The 20,887-nt window shown below is 34.1% G+C and overlaps 2 long non-coding RNA genes across 2 annotated transcripts; both read left to right on the top strand.

Annotated features, from left to right (window-relative positions):
- Positions 1-3,068: 3,068 nt before the first annotated feature.
- LOC136222450 (uncharacterized) lies at positions 3,069-3,810 on the top strand. The gene is made up of 3 exons (XR_010685644.1): positions 3,069-3,166; positions 3,256-3,299; positions 3,703-3,810. It is a non-coding gene; the product is annotated as an uncharacterized lncRNA (long non-coding RNA).
- A 15,988-nt stretch (positions 3,811-19,798) lies between these two features.
- LOC136224920 (uncharacterized) lies at positions 19,799-20,720 on the top strand. Its single transcript, XR_010686672.1, has 3 exons — positions 19,799-20,086; positions 20,193-20,246; positions 20,535-20,720. It is a non-coding gene; the product is annotated as an uncharacterized lncRNA (long non-coding RNA).
- The last annotated feature ends 167 nt before the right edge of the window (positions 20,721-20,887 follow it).

Below are 20,887 nucleotides of genomic sequence, written 5' to 3' on the forward strand. Positions count from 1 at the left end.
TATGTAAAACGAAAAAAGAAAAACCGTCTTTGTTTTGGTTTTTAGGGTTTTTTTCATGTTTTCCGTGCTCTTACTGTTTTGCATTGTTTAACATTTTTCGCATTTTTCTCACTCACTATTTTCCCGTTTTCTCATTTCTCAAGTTTTTCCTTTTTTTGTTTTTACAATTAATATTTGTCATACGCATTGTTCACATTTTTTTCTGTTTTCACCGTTATCCAGGTTTCTTTTTGTGTTTGCGCGTTTCTAGCATTTTCACATTCTCTCATATTTTCATAATTTTTTTTGGGATAAGGTACCAAAATAGGCCCAAGGTTTTTGGGGAAGTACCAATTTAGGCTCAACGTTCAAAATAGCACAAATATAGGCTTAACGTTTAGAACATAATATCAATTTAGGGTTAACGTTTACAATATAGCATCAATTTAGGCATCACGTACAAAATAACACCAATATAGGCTTAACGTTTATAAAATAATACGAATTTAAGCTTAACGTTTTACAAAATATATCCAATTTAAGCTAAACGTTATTATTAAATTAATTATATTATATTCTTTCCCTATTAACTTTATATGTTGTCTTTTTATTTAGTTTTATATTCTTGTTTATTATAATACAATTAATTAGTATTCTTGCCCATTAAAATCTTATATTTGTTTTTCATAAATGATTTCATGACTACTAAATTCCATTGCTCATGTAATATATGCAAACCAAAAGTAATTGAATATCTCAGTGTTCGAAATATAAAATTGGATATTCAATTACTTTTAGTTTGCATATATTACATGAGCCATAAAATTTTGGAGTTATGGAATGGTTGATGAAAAATAAATATAAGGTTTTAATGGGCAAGAAAACTAATTAATTGTATTATAATAAATAAGAAAATAGAACTAAATAAAAAGATAACATATAAAGTTAATAGGAAAAGAATATAATATGGTTAATTTAATTGTGACGTTTAGCTTAAATTGGATATATTTTGTAAACGTTAAGCTTAAATTCGTATTATTTTATAAAGCCTATATTGGTGCTATTTTGTACGTGAGGTCTAAATTGATGTTATATTGTAAACGTTAAGCCTAAATTGATATTATGATGTAAACGTTAAGCCTATATTGGTGCTATTTTGAACGTTGAGCCTAAATTGTTACTTCCCCAAAAACCTTAGGCTTATTTTGGTACCTTTATCGCTTTTTTTTTTTTTTTTTCAGTTTTCTCGGTTTTACTATTTTTCTATTTTTCACATTTTGTTCGGTTTTTACCTTTTTCTTGTTTTCCAAATTTTTTTTGTTTGTGCATTTCTAGCATTTTTCCATTCATTCTGTTTTCAGCTAAGTAATATGGAAATAAATGGTAGCAATAAATGGTGTTTCGAGGATATGAAATGGCTTAAAAAATCGGGTTTCGGGTAAAAGTTTAGGTGAAACGAAAGTTTGCAATCGAAGTTGCAGGAATAGAAACAATGTAAATTATTTTTTGATTTAACCAAATCGAGGTGACTGGAAAAATTATTGCAAAATGACTCGTGCAATGTGAATTTTTTGTAGAGCAGAAAATCATAGGGGTGAGCAAAATAACCGGTAACCGATTACTAAACCGATAACCGAACCGAAATTTTAGTTTGGTTCGGTTATTTTAACATTCTGGTTCGGTTCGGTTCGGTTTTAATTTTAGCTTTATTTGGTAATCGGTTATCGGTTCGGTTATTGAAAAAAAATATCGGTGTGACCGATAACCGAACCGAACTTCATATATACATATTTAAAATATAATTTTATCTTTACATATATATAAATAAGAAGTTTAACCCTAAAAAAATACACTTTTATCTTTGTATACATATATTTTGGTTTAGTAGCCTTTAATTTATTCAATTGTAACTTTTGTACAAGGATATTATTTGAAAACTAATTAAATAAAAATGTACAAAAAATTAAATATTATGAGTTTTCGGTTATTCGGTCGGTAACCAAACCGAACCGAAAATTTTCGATTAAATCAATTTCTGTTACCAAACGTATTCGGTTTGGTTATGAAAATAAAACAAATTTCGGTTCGGTTAACCGACAGTTCAGTTCGGTTAGTAACCGAACCGATGCTCACCCATAGAAAATCAGGAAAGAAGTTAGAATTTTTGTTAGAGCATATTAGAGGTAAAAAAACATGACTTGAAAAATCTATTAAATGATGTAATTGTTTGATAAATATTAAAAATATAAAGTACTGAATATAAAAAATTTAATTCATAATATTTAAATTAAAACATTAAATTAAATATTTTAACTTACCGAAATAAGTGATTTTAACTCAATTGAATATTTTAACTGGTTGACAATCTACTAAGTGATTTTTTGAATTATCAAATTAATCCTAAATAATATTTTATAAAAATCATTAATTCTTCACTTTTCCTAATTCATGTCCTATTGTTCCTGATTTTATCATCAAATAAGTCTAGAATTTGATATGATTGTATTGTATGTAAATATGGGGTCCAACACCCCGTATAAAACTTGTTTTTTTGAAATGTTAAACGTTCCAATTGATAATTGGGAAAAAAAATATTAAGATGGTTTCTTTATATATATAATTTTTTTTCTTTAGTCCATAAGGTTCGAATGTTTTTTTTATATGTATACACTTATGATGATATTTAGAATCTAATTTTTACATAAAAATATAATCTATCATTGCAAGATTTTGATGCTAATTTTATGAATTGTAAAAAGAATCAATGGGAAATATTTACTACTTCTAACATGGGTGACGATTTGAGTTGAAATTCAATTGGATAATGAACACCAAAAATTGAAATTGCCAAAAAGGAAAGCCAAAAATGTAAGTTGTACATTGTATCGTAAATGTGTTCATGAAAAAGCCAAAAAGGAAAGCACACTTTAGGTAATATAATCTGCCAAAAAGGAAATGTATATTGTATTGTAAATTGTACATTGTATTGTAAATATGTTTGGTGGACTTTTTAATTGTTTTGTTTCAACTTGATCTGCCATCTGCAATATAAATTCATCGTCCCAGACTAGAACAGACCAGACCGGACCAGTTCAGAATATGGCTAGCAAGATTTTTTTTCATCAACTACTAATTCTGCTATTTCTTTCTCACCTTATGATCTCCCTCAACTCTGCCCCTTCATCAAGTAATTCACTCTTTAATTTATATTTTATGTTAATAATTAAGTTGATTATGTTAATTAGCATCATCATCCATTTCTCTTCATGATTACAGCCTCTGGTATTGAAGATGTCTCTTCTTTCAACAATGCCTTCCAGGTATATTTTTTAGATTTTATTGATTATATGCTATTAAATCTTTTAAGTTTTAGTATCAATATATGTAGATATATATTTTTCAGAAATAGCCAAGTTGATTGGGAGAACTAAATGAAATAGTGATTAACGCAGTGGCTTAGATAAAAGTTTAAATGCATAGTAGTTGTGGATCCTAACTTTTTCTGCTTTACTACCTCTCACTGGACGGGGTTTGATTGGTTTCTGGTTCGTCTGGATCACTAGTTAGTCCAGATCCAAAATCAGGATTCATTTTCACATGTGTTATAGAGTACTTCTATGTTATCTATGTTATACACTTTCTTAAAATTTTCCTATTAATATTTAATTTTTTGGATGTTTCAACTTACAATTTTATTATCTTATCTTTTTTTTTTTTTTGAAGGTGGAAGATTGGATGCAAAATTTACTAGAGTTGGATGATTACCCACCAACAGGATCTAATCCTGGCCATAGTCCTCCACCCCCTCCTCGTCAAAATTAAGCTAGTGTTTCCCTTCATTTTTATTTTTCTGTAATAAAAATAAGCTTGTACTTAGGATTCTAAGAGGATATCAAGTATTAATTATTTGTCACCTTATATATTACATGATATTGTATTTTTTCCTAGAGTAATGTTGTTTCTGAACATATTCCCATAAATAGGACTTGATTAAATTTATTTCGAGGACTAATGTTGGTTCCCCGTAGCAATGTGTAACGAATACAAAAAGGCAAAAAACGGTAAGAAGACGGGACATAAACACTAACTAATAACTCTCCTTATTCAATCAAGTCAATCTGAATCAAATAATCATATTTTAGGGATTTATGCTCATACTTATGATATATCCTTTTTATATATAGTACGGGTAATTCCATTAGGATCAGATAGTACCAAGTATGTGCGGGTACAGTAGCCATCCCCATCTCTAGTCTATATTTGCATTGAATTAAGGGTCAAAAGGTCCATAAAATTGGCAGCCATAATTAATTTAGTCGAAATCCAAGTTTAGGTATCAATCCAAGTTTAATGTTCGAATTTATATCTAAACATTAATTTTTATTATATTAGTCCTCAACGTCAATTTTAGCATAATTATTTTAGTTTTGATCCGAAGAAGAATAAAGTTTATAACTTTTTTTTCAATTGGTATTAAGCCAATGAAATTAAGGAGTTAGTGCCCACCCTTTCAGACCATATTTGATAAGCATTATTCATTTCACATGATTCAATTTATGCTTGACCAACTAAGGCTTAACACTGATATTGGAAATGAAAGTATTGTTCTTTTCGATTTTTTCTCAATATCATTGTTGTTTGGCTAAATAACTTGGCCTAAAAACTTGGTTTACTTTTAAACTTCTATTGAATACCGTGGTATGGTAGATTTGAGTCTAGAAAGCTTCTTCAAGCAACATCTTCTTCTGACAACCAAATCAATATTAGACAAGGTAGAGCTTCGAAAATCATAATTGACATTCCTTTCAGCCTTACTATTTTTGGGTGGCAATGATGGATTGGATTTAAACACACTCACATTTGGATAAAAATGAGAAAAGCAATTAGAGTTGGAAGTACATAAGAGGGTTGTTCATTTCATTCTTTTGGTATAACTAATGTTGGTTTCTATAGATTAGCACAAACTAATAGAATAGGGAATTAAGTATTTTTATCATGTGTGACACTTGTGTAATGAACCAAATGGATTGAAAACACTAGCATAGTAATACATATCTATCTACAAAGAATGGATTGAACCTATTACTTCTCTTCCGACTCCATCAGGAACTATCTCCATTCCCAAGATCTGTTTAGGTAGATCCAAGTCTTTCATGTCAAATGATTTGGACAAATCTTTCTTCAAGAAAGAAATCATGTCTGCATCTTGTCCAACTATCAACAAATCATCCCCATATAAAAGAAGGATGATGAAATTACCCATAGGGAAATTTCTAAAAAGACGCACAAGGATCTGCTGAAGTTCTATTATAACCATTCTTTGTCATAAAAGATACCATTACCTTGATGCCTGTTTGAGCCCATAAAGACTATTCTTTTCAAACCCTTCAAGTTGTTCCATATATATCTCCTCATGCAAATCACTATGTAAAAATTCACATCAAGCTGCCTCAACTCCAAATCAAGACTTGCAGCTAAACTTAATGAGCGTTAATAGACTACTCTTAAAAAATTCAGGATGACATTTATAATAACTGTTTTGGGTTTAGCTGCAAGTCTTGATTTGTAGTTGGAGCGTTAATAGAATACTCTTAAAAAATTCAGGATTGCATCTATAAGAAATTCAGGAGAGAAGGTATGTTCAAAAATCGTGACGATCTGGCGCTTCAGTCTCCAGGAATCCACAAAAACGTGAACTGACCTAATGAGAGAAAGGCCAAAATGAATTTCTTTTTTTTGTGTGTGTCTTTTCTTCTTCCTTCACTTTTAACTGTAATGACAACCTATTCACTAAAATACATCTTAAGCTAAGTTCTCAAAGAAGCTAAAATTAATAATAAATGGACCATAAATATGGGCTGGACCCATAACAATTTTTTCTTCTTTGTTTAATTTTGATTTTCATATATTGATTGCATGAGGAACCAGTTTTTCTCATCTGTTTAGAAAGCCTGGTTTCTACTTAGTTTCTTCGAACCAAACTGAATTTGTGAAAGCAGGAATGGAATTGGGCAGCAGTCAGAGAACAGAAGTGATGGTTTGCGCAGCTTGTTTTAGATCCTATTTCTCTACTAATTTCCACATATGTTTTTGATTCCAAATGCCTTCAAGTGGCTTTGTTGATATGCCTCAAAGACTTTAACCATCACTGAAGAATGTGGTACTGTTGAAATAATAAACTTGTAATTAATAATCTTTAATTTGGTACAATGTATTGTCCAAGAGTGTTTACCAATAGTCATGTCGGTAATGTATAAATACATATGAATACAAGCAGTAAGGTAAATTATACTCTTACTCTGTTAGCTTTGAAAATTTATTTATTTGATCCAACAGGTATTGTATAATTTAATTTGAATCACATCACAGTATACCGACTTTTACTTAACATGATTAAAAATAGATCTACTACATGTTATCTACAATGAAATAAACACCAATTTTTTCATATTTATGGTGTTGATACACATGAAAGTACTCAAAAGTTCAAGTGTTATCCTGAACTTCGCCAATAAATAGATTTCGCCAATAAATCGATTGATCCCCTGAGTTCTGGAAATTTCTTATTAGTCCTTTAAATTTAGCTAAAGTGACCATTTGGCCCATTAACTTATTTAAAGTTATCTATTAGTGCTCATGACTTGATTAAAGTGACTCATTGCAACGTATCCAAAATTTAGAAGGACAATTGGTTAGTTTTGGCCAAATTCAACCTTTAATAAATGGTCAAAGATTACTTGGTCTTGGCATGATTGGGCTTTATCCATCAACGAAAAGGGTAGTTCAGATATTGGTGTGTCTGGAGCATCTATTAATGAAGAATCTAGTGTTGACCTCAAATGTGGGTATGGTGGAAAGCTTTCTGTTGTGCGGAATTAATGAAAGATAAATAAATAAGCAATCGAAAACACACAGATTTATGTGGTTCACCAACGTTGTGTTAGCTAGTCCACGGACAGAAGGAGAATAGTATTATTAGGAGGCCAAAATCAGATTACTATGATTAGGTTTACATAATGGGGTATTTATAATACACAATCTAACCTAATCCCACTAGGAACCCATGATCCTAATCCCATTAGTAACCCATGATTCCAATTCCACTAGGAACTCATGATTCTAATTCCACTAGGAACCCATGATCCTAATCCAACTAGAAATCCGAAAACCAAGGAACTAATTCAAGGCATTATGACAAATCTCCACCTTGACTTGAATCCTCCTGAAAACATAACAGATGCACCCATGATAGTGCCCGATGAACAGACTTCTCCCTCTGCCTCAGAGTTGCCCATAGGCAACTAGTAATCTCTGATGTTTAGCAAGTCCGAACAGTGTTGAACTTGCTCTGCGGAACAAGCTTGGTAAACATGTCGCCAGATTGTCACCAGTGCCTACCTTCTTCACCTTGACCCTTTTCTCACTTCTTAGAAAATGATACGTCACTTCTATATGCTTGGTCCTCTCATGATGAACCTGATCCTTGGCTCAACAGATTGCACTCAAGCTGTCACAATATACTCTGCTTCTGTAGTAGACAAAGTCACTGTAGGCTGCAAAATAGCTTTCTAACTGAAAACTGAACCGCCAAGAGTGAAAACATAACAAGTCATAGATCTTCTACTGTCAACATCTCCAGCATAATCAGAGTCTGAAAAACCTGTTGTAGATACCCATTTTTTTCCGGGCCAGTTTTTAAGTTTTTAATAAATTTCACTCAAAATTTGAACAATTCATGAATTATCCAGAATATATGGTATTATCTCCAAAATAATTAATTGGGGAAAAATTGTGCTATTAAGGCTAATTTGTCATATGTCTGTATAAATCGGTAAAAAATCCGAAGTATATTCAAAATATGACTTAATAGAATTAAAGTACAATTTTTAACGTATTATAAATTTTATTCGATATATATTCCTCGTATTTTGAATAAAATTGAATTTGCTTGAATTCGAGTTATGATTTATTAATAAAGGTTCAAATGTCAATCAATCGAATTAACATTTCAATGCTTATTTATTTGTAGTACACTTTATTTGAAAATGCCTATAGTCTGAATTGCGAATTATGATGTAACATCGCATATTAAAGTTAAAATTAATATTGACTTTGGTTACGATTTATATTATAATTAAACGTTTAGAATATAGTTGATTTCTAAATAACGAATTATGACAATCAATAAATTAACGAGAATTGAACGCTTAAAAATGGAATTTTTGGTAATAAATAAATATTGCATTATTAATATAAATACTTCTCTTATTATTTTTGTTTTTTACAGTAATTTTGACGAATCCAAAGACCTGTTCGTCAATGTCTAAGATACCCGGAAATTCTCGTTGTCCTCGAAAAGCAAGATCAGAACACACAGTCGGTTCAAAAATATTCTAAAAAGTGATCAAATCATATTATCTCATTGCGGTATAAATCCCAACAAATCGGAAGTTCGGAGGATTATTCGTACGAGTCCAACAAAATCCAAAGCACGGTAATTGTCAGTTCAAGTCCAATAAATTCCAAAGCTTGGGATTTTGTCCGTACAAGTCCAACGGAGTCTGCTCGTGTCAGAAATAATTCAAATTCAAGCCGGATCCACATCAAGCTCGGGTCAAAAATATTTTAAATTCAGTCCGAGTACACATTAAAGTTCGGGTCATAAATTGATAACATTGAGATATTATCCTGAGGACCAAAAGGGATATTCACCTCAAAGTACGCCGCGTAGTGGTCTCCAAAAGGAAGCTGGTTGGCGGATCTCCCCAGATCAGCTCAGAGAGATCCGCTGGCGGACCTATAGGGCGAATCTCTCCATTCGCCTCTATAACGGCTGGCCGCTGACTCGGTCATAAAAGATCATTAATGAGTTATTAATTAGCTAATCCGTCAGGTTCAGAATAACCCGTAACCGCCATTAATGAGGCATTAATGGAGACTTTCTAGTTACCTGAAGGTTACAACTTCCCAGCTATATATAGCCTGATCCCCTAGGTTATCAAGGTACACACATTCTCACCATTCTTGTCAATTCCGTTGGTTTCCTTGATCCATCTTACTGACTTTGGCATCGGAGTGTCCCCGGTCGATCCCAACGGCACCTCACAGGGAAGTGCTCCGATCAAGGATTTTTCCTCAAGTTAACATAAATAATTCAATCCAGGTCCACGTCAAATTCGGATCAGAATTCAGTCCAGCAACGTGAGTCCGCAAAAAATCACAATTACGGGTACCAAATGGCATTTTCGCCAAAAAAACTCAATAATTTATCAGAAGCTCCTTGACAGTGAACAGGTGCAAGTGGGGGAGACGAATTGACAAATCAAACCTGAAGGATACAATAGGAAATAAGAAAAATACCAAATTCAATAATTGAGAGACTCAATTCTTACTATAAATAGGGAAAAAATAACACAATGTAGGGGAGGAGAACACAATGTAAGGGGGAGAGCAAAATCACTCTAATAGGAGAAGAGATATGTAACACACAAAATTTCTTATAGACTACAAGCACATCAACTCTTCTCTCACAAAGATCATATGTAATTTATCATGCATTTCAATACAAAGTTCTTTCTTTATCAACATAATTGAGTTCCTGATTTTCTTATAAGAATCCATTAATTCTGGATTCATCTATTTCCTGCAAATCAAATCCAATTCTTGTATATATATTATGCATTTCCATTTCTAGTTAATTCAGAAAAATCATCAAAACATATATATATATATATACAATTTACCTCGGAGTTACCCTTGACTGACTTTATTTCTAAGTTAAAATGGAAACTTGTTTTAACTTTGGGCTTTTTATGCTTTAATTACTATCTTTGGGCTTAATAACACCTGGCAATCCGATTTTTGCTTAGGTCCACTAAACTTATACTTTGATGCTTTAATTAATCATTGATGTGTTAAGTTTAAAATTTATTTATGTGATTATTGGCTTAGTTTGTTCATGGTTTTAATTAATTTAAGGGTGATTCAATTAGTCTTTAGGTTTAGATTAATTTTATTAATGACTTTTAGATTGATTAGTTTACTTTTTATTAGGATAGTTTAGTATATCCTGATTAATTTAATTGAATCTCTATAATAAATTGCCATCAATGCCCGTAATTTTATTTGTAATTAAATGATCCCGCTTTTCTATGTATATATATTTTATGCGTGAAAATAATCGATTTAATCAATTTCGTACTCACGTGATATGCATAAATTTATATAAAAACAAGTTGATTCAAAATGTTATTTTGGATCTCTTGAAAAAGTATAAATCAAAATTAATTCAATTCGAGATGTTATCTCGAATCAATAAAATTTATCAAATTAATTCAAATTGATGTGAAAATGTCACTTGAATCTATAATAACTTTTTGTACCGAAATTCATATTTTTTATTCATTACATATGTGATATACAAATAACAAATTGAATTTCAATTCGTAAAATACAAATTACGTGTACGTCATACACGTAGTCCCAAAATAAAAAAATGAACCGATTCGAAATGTTATTTCGAATCAATAGAAAAAAAACCAAATTCATTCGGATTGATGTGAAAACGTCATTTGAACTCTAAACTAAATTAATTCGGATCGATGTGAAAACGTCATTCGAATTTGTAAACCAAATGCATTCGGATCGATGTGAAAACGTCATTCGAATTCATAACCACATCAATTCGGATCGATGTGAAAACGTCATCCGAATTCATAACTAAATTAATTCGGATTGATGTGAAAACGTCATTCGAATTCATAACTAAATTAATTCGGATCGATGTGAGAACGTCGTTCGAATTTATAACCAAAGTAATTCTAATCGATATGAAAAATCATTAGAATTCAAACCTAAACCCAATAACCCAAAAGCACGCACGAGTGCCTGGTTTATATCGACAATTCAAAGCAAAACAAATAGCAAACACATGATATCACAATAGTACCGATGCGTCGGGCGGGGTAGGGTGAGATCACATCTCTTCCCTACACGTACCCGGAAAAACGAACTTTGAATCTCTCCGACGAACGTTCTTACCAAAACCAAACCACACAAAGTCAATCCAAACAGATAGGGCGACCAATCACGCCCGTACACATATCTCCAAGTGATGATTGGTGGCGACTCGAAACCTTAAACACGAGAAAGGCAGATCGAGCCGGCCACGCACCCCGACCTGCGTAAAAAAAACGGAAGCCAAGGTGCGATACCTGTCACCAAACATTCTGCATCACTTCCATAAATGAGACCAACGTCAGATGTACCTTTTAGGTACCGAAAGATCCTCTTCACAGCTTGCTAATGCTCCTTGCCAGGTTCACCCATAAACCTGCTAACAACACTAACAGACAGTGCAAGATCAGGTCTAGTGCAGACCATGGCATACATCAAGCTTCTTACTGCACTAGCATAGGGAACTCGAGACATGTACTCCTTCTCTTCAGCAGACTTAGGTGCAAAAGCAATAGACAGATGTGCACTTGCAGCACTAGGAGTTTCTATGGGCTTTGCGTTAGACATGCCAAATCTTGACAAGATCATCTGAATATAGCCCTTATGTGACAGAAAAAGTTTCCTTTTGCTTATGTCCCTGTAAATATCTATTCCCAAAATTTTCCGCAAATCCTTCATCTCGAACTCTGCACTACGAAGACCCTTCAACTTCTGAATGTCGTGCTTCTTCCTTGCAGCTATCAACATGTCATCTACATACAACAATAGATAGATAAAAGACTCATCTTCCAGTTTATTGTAATAGACACAACAATCATATGGGCTCCTGGTGTAGCCCAGCTGCATCATGTAGCTGTCAAACCTCTTATACCACTGCCTAGGAGACTGCTTAAGTCCATACAAGGACTTCTTCAACTTGCAAACATAATTCTCCTTCCCAGGAATCTGGAAACCATCTGGTTGGGTCATGTAGATCTCTTCCTCCAAATCTCCATGCAGAAAGGCTGTCTTTACATCAAGTTGCTCAAGCTCCAAATCCTGATGTGTAACTATAGCTAGCAACACTCTAATAGAGGTGTGTCTGACTACTGGTGAGAATATCTCATTATAATCCACTCCTTCTCTTTGATTGAAACCTCTAGCAACAACTCTAACCTTATACTTGACTCCCTCTACAGGTGATATCCCTTCCTTTATCTTGAGAACCCACTTGAAAGTAATAATCTTTCTCCCTAGAGGTGGTATCAATAAATCCCATGTTTGATTCTTATGAAGGGATTCCATCTCATCTCCCATAGCAGCAAGCCATTTCTTAGAATCGGTGCTTGGAACAGCTTCTTGGTAAGTTGATGGTTCACGAGTGCCACCTCTTCATCAACCTGTAGTGCATAGCCCACCATGTCCTCATACCTCTTAGGTGGCCTAACTCCAACCCTCCTTGGTCGATCTTGAGCTAAGCTACGATGTGTAGCTTCAGATGGTTGAGAAACTGATGGTGTAGACTCTGGTAGCTCTATTTCTGCTTCTAACTCTTGTTCCTTCAAGCCACTCTCACTCTGTATGACCTGAAACTCCACCTGTTTATCAATGTTATCAGTTTCTGTTGCAGTTGTAGGCTTCACAATGGGTCTAAGCACAGATTTTTCGTCAAAGACTACATTTCTGCTCAAAATGATCCTTTTCTCTAATGGAGACCAGATCCTAAAGCCTTTAACTCCATCTCAATAGCCTACGAACACTCCCTTCTTGGCTCTTGGCTCTAGCTTACCCCCATTAATATGATAGTAAGCTGTGCACCCAAAAGCTTTCAAATTTGAATAATCAGCAACCTTTCATGACCATATTTATGTAGGCGTCTTGAGTTGTATGTCGGTGTGTGGTCCGCGGTTAATCAGATAACATGCTATGTTCACCGCTTCAGCCCAGAATCTTCTTTCTAACCCATCGTTAGAGAGCATGCACCTCACACTCTCCAGTAATGTCTGGTTCATTCGTTCAGCTACACATTTTGTTGCGGTGTATTCCTGACTGTGTGATGCCGAGCAATCCCTTCATCCTTACAGAATTGATCAAACTCAGACAAGCAGAATTTCAGACCATTATCAGTTCGCAGCCTCTTTATCTTCTTTCCTGTTTTGGTTTTCCACCAATGCTTTCCACTGCTTGAAATTCTTGAAAGCTTCACTTTTATGCTTCATCATGATGACCCAAGTCATCCTTGAATAATCATCAATTAGAGACATAAAATATCTGTGACCTCCCAAAGACATAAAATAATCATCGAGATGGACCCCAACAATCAAAGTGGATGTAATCAAGTGTGTCTTTTGTTATGTGAATAGCTTTGGGCAACTTGCTGTGATGTAGTTTCCCAAAGACACGGTGTTCACAAAGCTCCAGACTCTTAACCTTATGACCATCAAGAAGATCATCCTTTGATAGAATCTGCATCCTTTTTTCGCCCATATGACCAATTCTCATATGCCATATCTTTTTAATATCCTCCTAGTCAATCTCTAACGATGCAGCATTAGCTGAACCTGTAATAGTGGAACCTTGCAGGAAATACAAAGTATCATGCTTCACACCTTTCAAAATCACATCAGAACCTTTACAGACATGTAGAACTCCATCTTTTCCTGACCAGCTGAGACCCCTTCTATCTAACAGACTCAGAGATATCAGATTCTTCGTCATCAATGGAACATGCCTGACTTCGTTCAACGTGCAGAACTTACCATCATGTGTCCTCAACTTGATCGAGCCTATCCCAACTGCTTTGCAGACATGACTATTAGCCATTGAAATGTTACCTCCATCTACCTGCTTATAAGTTGAAAACCACTCTCTCCTTGGACAAATATGATAAGATGCTCCTGAATCAAGAACCCACACATCTGAGTGATGAGTGTGTCCATCAGCAACTAGAGCAATATCGTTTTCAGAGTTGCTGTCGCCATCTACTACAGCAGCAGAACCTGGTTGATTTTCTAATTTCTTCTTCTTCTTTGGACAATCGGTTTTCCAATGTCCTTTCTCCTTATAGTAATTACAGGTGTCGTCTGGCTTGGGACCCTTTGAGAACGGCTTCTTAGACTTCTTCTTTCCACCGTTTCCCTTTCCCTTACTGCCGCTGGCAAACAGTCTAAAGGCCTGATTATCTGCACATGTATTGCTCGCCTTATGGCGCAACTCTCTGCTATGAAGAGATGACCTAACTTCTTCCAGAGTCACAGAATCTTTACCAACAATAAATGATTGAACAAAATTCTCATATGAAAGCGGTAAAGACACCAACAGAATCAAAGCATCATCTTCATCTTCAATTTTCACATCAATATTACGTAATTCTAATAATAATGTGTTCAATTGATCTAAATGATCCCTGAGTTGCGTACCTTCCTGCATTCGCAGGCCAAACCGACGTTGTTTCAGAAGAAGTTTGTTCGTTAGAGATTTCGTCATGTATAAGCTCTCTAACTTCATCCACAGACCGGCAGCAGTCTCTTCGCCTGAGACCTCAGTGATGACATCATTTGCGAGGCACAACATAATTGTCGAATGTGCCTTTTCTTCCAGAATCGTCATCTCAGCAGTGACTTCTCTCGTTGCCTTCTTCAACGGCGTCTAGAGACCTTGTTGTTTTAACAAAGCCCGCATCTTGATCTGCGATAGACTGAAACTATTTCTCCCAGTAAACTTTTCGATTTTCATGTTCATCGCAGACATCTTTCTCTCCAGAAAACAAAACCCCGATCGGAAACCAAAAGCTCTGATACCAGTTTGTTGTGCGGAATTAATGAAAGATAAATAAACAAGCAATCGAAAAAACACAGATTTACGTGATTCACCAACGTTGTGTTGGCTAGTCCACGGGCAGAAGGAGAATAGTATTATTAGGAGGCGAAAAAACAGATTACTATGATTAGGTTTACATAATGGGGTATTTATAATACCCAATCTAACCTAATCCCACTAGGAACCCATGATTCCAATTCCACTAGGAACCCATGATCCTAATCCAACTAGGAATCCGAAACCCAATGCTACTCCGAATAGGAAGTAATTCAAGGCATTACGACACTTCCTTCCTGCTTATTGGTATATATGTAAACAACAATATATTTGTTTTACAATATATTTGTTTCCTGATGCACATATTAACATATTTACACAAGTAAACAACACTTTCCTTTAAATTTTAATCAGGTTTCTTGGTTTGTGCTCCGAACTTATAGATCTATATACATCGTCTATCAAAGAACTTTATGAACTACTAAATTATTTGCATTGTCTTTCTTGTACTCAAAACTGGCTTATAAACACTCCATTAATAGATGTATTAATATGCTAATGTTATAACAAGAATACATGTAAAACAACAACCATTTACATGTCGCTTGTCTATTTGCAAAATATGAAATTGATCAATGAAGAAAGAAAATATTCTAATTAATGTCCTTAATCAAATAGAAAGCAGATGGTTATAACGTTATATGAGATTATAACTCATCAGTACGTATCCAAAATTAAAAGTGAACACAAAATACTAAAAAGTTCTTGAAGAATAAGATCATTACAAAATCATGGCAATATCATTATCCTGAACAAAATTTACAAGAAAAACAGACAAATACATTTCTTAAGTTAGATAATGAGCAGTGGAGGAGCCACGAATTGACAGTTGGGGGGCTAATTTTAGTCGGATTATTGGGAGTAATTTTTGGAAATCTAGCCCGTTAGGGCTGGATAAATTTTTTTAAACTTCCAGCACACTGAAACTTTATCGTTTTGGTATGTTGGCTAAATATTATAATATTTTCACACTTTTTTTTTTCAGCTATAGTTTGTTTATATTTTTCGTAAAATTTAATTTAGAAATTCAGTTAATTGAATTTCAAAAGTAAGAAGTTGATTTTTTTTATAGCTAATTAATTCTATCTCTTAACCAACTTAACCACTTTAAACTATTGAAATAATACCGCATAGGTTATATATACCAATATTAGGGGGGCTATCCGAGATAAAACTAACATACTCAATGGCAAAGCCCGTGGCCCGGGGGCTTCCGCCCCCGGACTCTGGGCTCGCTCCGCCCCTAATAATGAGCAGTTTGACTCACAACAAAATTGCAATTTTTGAACCTTGAAGAATTTAGGCATGAGGATAATATGTTTACATACCTTGAATGGTTATTGGATTTAAAAAAAAAAAACCTCAAAATAGAAAAACATAATGTCCGAATAAGTGAAATCTTCAAATAAAGACTAATCAAAATGGGAAGATGTATTTCCACAATGAAAGCATGTTAGATCATTTCAAGATTCAGTTCTCCTTGACAATCATTAATCCAAAGCCTTCTACTCTTTCAGCTAGATGAGATCTGGGTAAGCTCATTTTCAATTCAGGTCGTGTTGATTATACAATTGCGATATAAATTCTTCAATTTATTTGGCATTCTTCTACAATATATATTTTTTTTTTATTTTTTTTTCTTTAAATTCAGTTTCAGAATTTGAAATTTCCTTTGAAATCATTCATCCTATCATCCAATTCAAACTACAAGAAAAAGCGTCCACGAAAATATTCACTAAGAGCAAGTGTAGTGGATATAACAAAAAAGGAGTGCCACCTCACTATTAGGAATACTAAAAAAAAAACATCCCCCTTTTATAGCTCCAGAGTGCCTGCGTGAAAATCAACCTCCTTTTTACCCTATTTTATTTTAAAACTAATTTTAAATTACTACTGTAAGTAACTTTTCTTGTTTTGTAACAAAAAAGTAACAACATGTATAGTAGTTGGGTGTTACAAGTAACAAACTTGTAACACCCACTACACTTGCTCTACGTAGAAGGGACAAAGACAAAGCGAGAGACCCAGCTCTCGACTGCCAAAACCATTTCAATCAGGGTTGATTCTGCCTCTTGTCTTTGGAAAATTGGAGTTTGGGGTGTTGATATAGTGGGAAAACAAAACCTATATATGCATATGTAAAATTGGTCCTTCAATACAATATAAATAGCATATATCCGTAGAAATTTATAACTAGTGATAGATATCCTCGTGAGGTGAGCTCCTAAATTTTTAATTGTAATGAATTTTGGACATTTTATAAAGTTGAAGTACTGAAATGATCCTTCACATTTTGGACTTTTTTGGGAGTGTGAATTTAATCCGAACATGTAAAATAACAATTTTGGCCTCCATGTTTTGTGAAATTGTGTAATTATAGCACTGGATAATGGAACTTGGGGCTAAATTGATATCATTTCATAAATATTAAAGCAAAGTTATGTCACTCAATGCTACAACTATACAATTTTATAAATATTGTAACTAAAATGATGTTATTTTATACATTCGGGTAGCATTAATGTAATTTACTCTAGTAATTTTGTAATCGGGAGCTTTGCAAGCTTGGCTATGGCTTATATACATAAAAATAAATAAAAGATTCATTGGGTAATATATATTTATTTATTGTGTTTGAGTAAATATTTTAACGAATTTAGGATGTTGTATAAAAGTTTAAAGTAACAAAATAGCCTCAAGAGTTTTGGGGAAGTGTTGACTTAATCCTAACGTACCTTTTATTGTTTTTATGGCTCTTTGTACTCTTTTTTTGCATTTGTAGGATCTAGTATTGGTTGTAGCGTGAGTGAGAGGTTTTATTCTTGTTAATTATAATGTTGTATTGTACTTTGTAATTTAATGGAACCATACATCACATTTTTATCAAAAATAAATAATAAAAAAGACATTAATAAAAATTCAATAGCTAATTAACAATATAAACGAGACATGTATGGCAAAAACATTATCTTAAGAAGGGAAAGATCATAAAAATATATTAATTGGTTTCTGCAAATTTAATTAAACCTTAGAAATGTGGTGAAACTCTCAGTCTAGTGGTTGAGAGCTTAAATACGATTAGAGAGGTCGTAGATTTGAATCACGTCAGGGTGGGGTGTGAATTTTTCTTTCTTATTTAATGTAAGTCCGCAAACTTTAAAAAAAAAATTAAACCTTAGAAATAATTTGTATCAATCTGTTGAAATCTCTAGTAGCACTACCACGCTGAGAAGCCATCACAACAACATTTTTCATCTCTTGAATATTTTCTCTAATCATTTTTCCTCTTTGATTATCAACTGATAAGAATATATCCAAGCTCTTCAATAATCCATCTTTGCTAATAACTCCATCTTCAATGGTAACACCTATTCCCACCCGTCCTCCACTTGTCGTGCCGCCATCATTTGATTGCGGAACACCGGCCTACAAATCATCGGCACACCGTGAAAAATGCTCTCTCGAACAACATTATAACCTGAATGGCTTATAAACACAACTACTGAATTATGGTGTAAAACAAGCTGTTGTGGTGTCCACGCAACAATTTTTCCTTGCTTCCTCGTTCTCTCGACGAAACCATTTAGTAATTGTTCTTTTAAACTGTCTTTAAGAGCCCAAAGAAATGGAATCCTGCTGAATTCAAGAGCTTCAGCCAATTCCTGCAGCTCTTTATCAGGAAATGTAGCCACAGTTCCAAAGCAAATGTATGCTATGGATTTGGATTGTTGCCTGTCTAGCCAAGACAGGCAACCTGCTGGATCGGAATCCGAATCTGATGATGTAGTCAAAGACTCTGCAACAATCCCCAAATTCAAAAAATCTGCAAACTTGGATTTTAAATCCTTGTTGAGAGCCTCAGGATTTAGTTCTTCAAAAGAAGTTACAGCAACTGCATTAGCTTTCAAAAGTGTATCTCCAATTAAAAAACGTGTTTTTAAGAAAACAGATTCCCCCGGAATCTCTAAAAGCATATCGCCTGGTATGTCCTTCACACGCATCATAGATAATCCTGGAATGAAATCCAAGTTTTGATCATTATCTAAGTTTCCATTAGCCACGGCTTCGCGAATAATCTGAATTTGACTATGAGCAGTAAGGCCACAAGGCAAGCCTGCCCAGACAGGAATCCATAAAATATTCATTTGCTCAGCAATCTGACAAGCAAACGTGCCAAGAAAGCATCAGTTACAATACAGGCGACTGTTTTTAGTTTCCTTGTTAGATTTTCACGGGCGACTTTTAAGAATAGATCCAACAGCTCACAACTGCTGCCGGAGAACTGGTGACCGAATGGAATACCGTCTTAGACATTGTAGATTTCGATGTTTGAAGGAAGGTTCAGATAGGAAGATGAGAGCAAGGACTGATTGGATGTTTTTGTGTTGAAGAAAGAAAAACGAAAGGTGGGAGTAGAGGTTGCCATTTTAAGTAAAAGAGTCATGATTGTTCTTGGATGGCTGCTGAACCGAAAACTTAGAACTGCAATATGTTTTGTAGTTGACATAATGTTTATGTTTAGAGAGAGATAGATGTGTTTGAAATAAGATGAACACATTGATACAATTTATTTTCTACTACCTTCTTTTTATACTACTAATCCTTCTGTTACTAGGAAAGAAACAAAATCTTTTTGTAACTTAACTGCTATATATATTCTATTTTATATCACTACAAGAAAACAGCTAGTTAGCAACCGAATTTAGCAACCAGATTAAATTCGGTCGCTAAATAGTGACTGATTCGGTCGCTAATAATTCTACCCTGTTGCAAAAATTAGTGGACTGATTCGCGCCTATGTTACCAACCAGCATATTTCGTTAGCCACCACTTTGTCTTGTTGCAGAATAAAAAAGAAAAAACAAATTAAAAAGAAAAGAAAAAACAAATTGAAAAGGAAAAAAAAAAGAAAAAAGAAAAAAAGAAATATAAAAAGAAACAAGAAAAAATAAAAACCTAATTCCCTCGACCTAATGTCTCTTCTCTGCTCTCGACCTCGATCTCGACCTACGCCCCACTCCTCTCTTCTTTGCTGTCCGACCTCCGACCTAAGCCTCATTCCCTCTCTTCTTTGCTCTCCGATTTCTAACCTAAGCCCCATTTCCTCTCTTCTCTGCTCTCCGATTTCTAACCTAAGCCCCATTCCCTCTCTTCTCTGCTCTCCGGCCTGTGACCTAAACCGCATCTCATCTCTTCTCTCCGACCTATTCCATCTGATTTACCTTCGACCTGATCTATATCCTTTCTATATGACCTCCTTCTGAAGTTGACTCTCTAATCGAGCATCTTGGAGCAGGTAGAACATTTTTTTTGTTATTGCTGGAGTTTCTTGGTAAATATGTTTCTCCAATTAAATCCTACTACTTCTCTGATTAACTCTCTTTTTTCAATTCGTTTTTCAGTCTCACCTTTGTGCATAAGGAGAGCAAAAAGTGGAAATAGCAAAAAAAATTATGGTATGTTAATGTCATACTTCACAACTGCCTTTGCTTTCTTTTTTCTCTATAGCAAGGGTATCTCTTACATAAAAACCTACTTTTATGATATATACAAATTGGGATGCATATGTGGCTATTTAAGCTTCACATGAACATTTGCTGGTGGTTAATTCTGAGTTTGTTCTTCATGGTGGTTAAAAAACATATCACCATTGTTATATAAGCATTGTTGAGCTTTGTATTGACTAAACAGAGTTAATGTTACATGTTTGTTTGGTAAATTTGTAGCTTTGTATTCATTTACAGGTTTGTACCTGAAACTAAAAGGCTGAAGTTCGAGGAGGTTGAAATTCAAAGTTAGATCAAGAACCTGAATTGCTTGGACAGAAGATGAGCACATGTAAACTTCAGATTGCCAGTTTTATCTGTATTTGGTTGATATGGATGCAAAAGTTCTACAGATCTTTATTATACTGATGATTGCTTACTGCTCCATTGCTTTATTCACTAGTGTGCCAAGTATTAATTGTATCTTAATATGTGGAATCTTGTGTGAAGATGCATTGCTGATTTAAGATGCCATGCTAGTTATGCTTGTTGAGCAATTTCATTTCTGCCTGAAGTTTTCCAGTATATGATTTCTCTAGGCTTAGGCAATG

This window comes from Euphorbia lathyris, chromosome 3 (assembly GCF_963576675.1).
Source record: "Euphorbia lathyris chromosome 3, ddEupLath1.1, whole genome shotgun sequence".
NCBI lineage: Eukaryota > Viridiplantae > Streptophyta > Magnoliopsida > Malpighiales > Euphorbiaceae > Euphorbia > Euphorbia lathyris.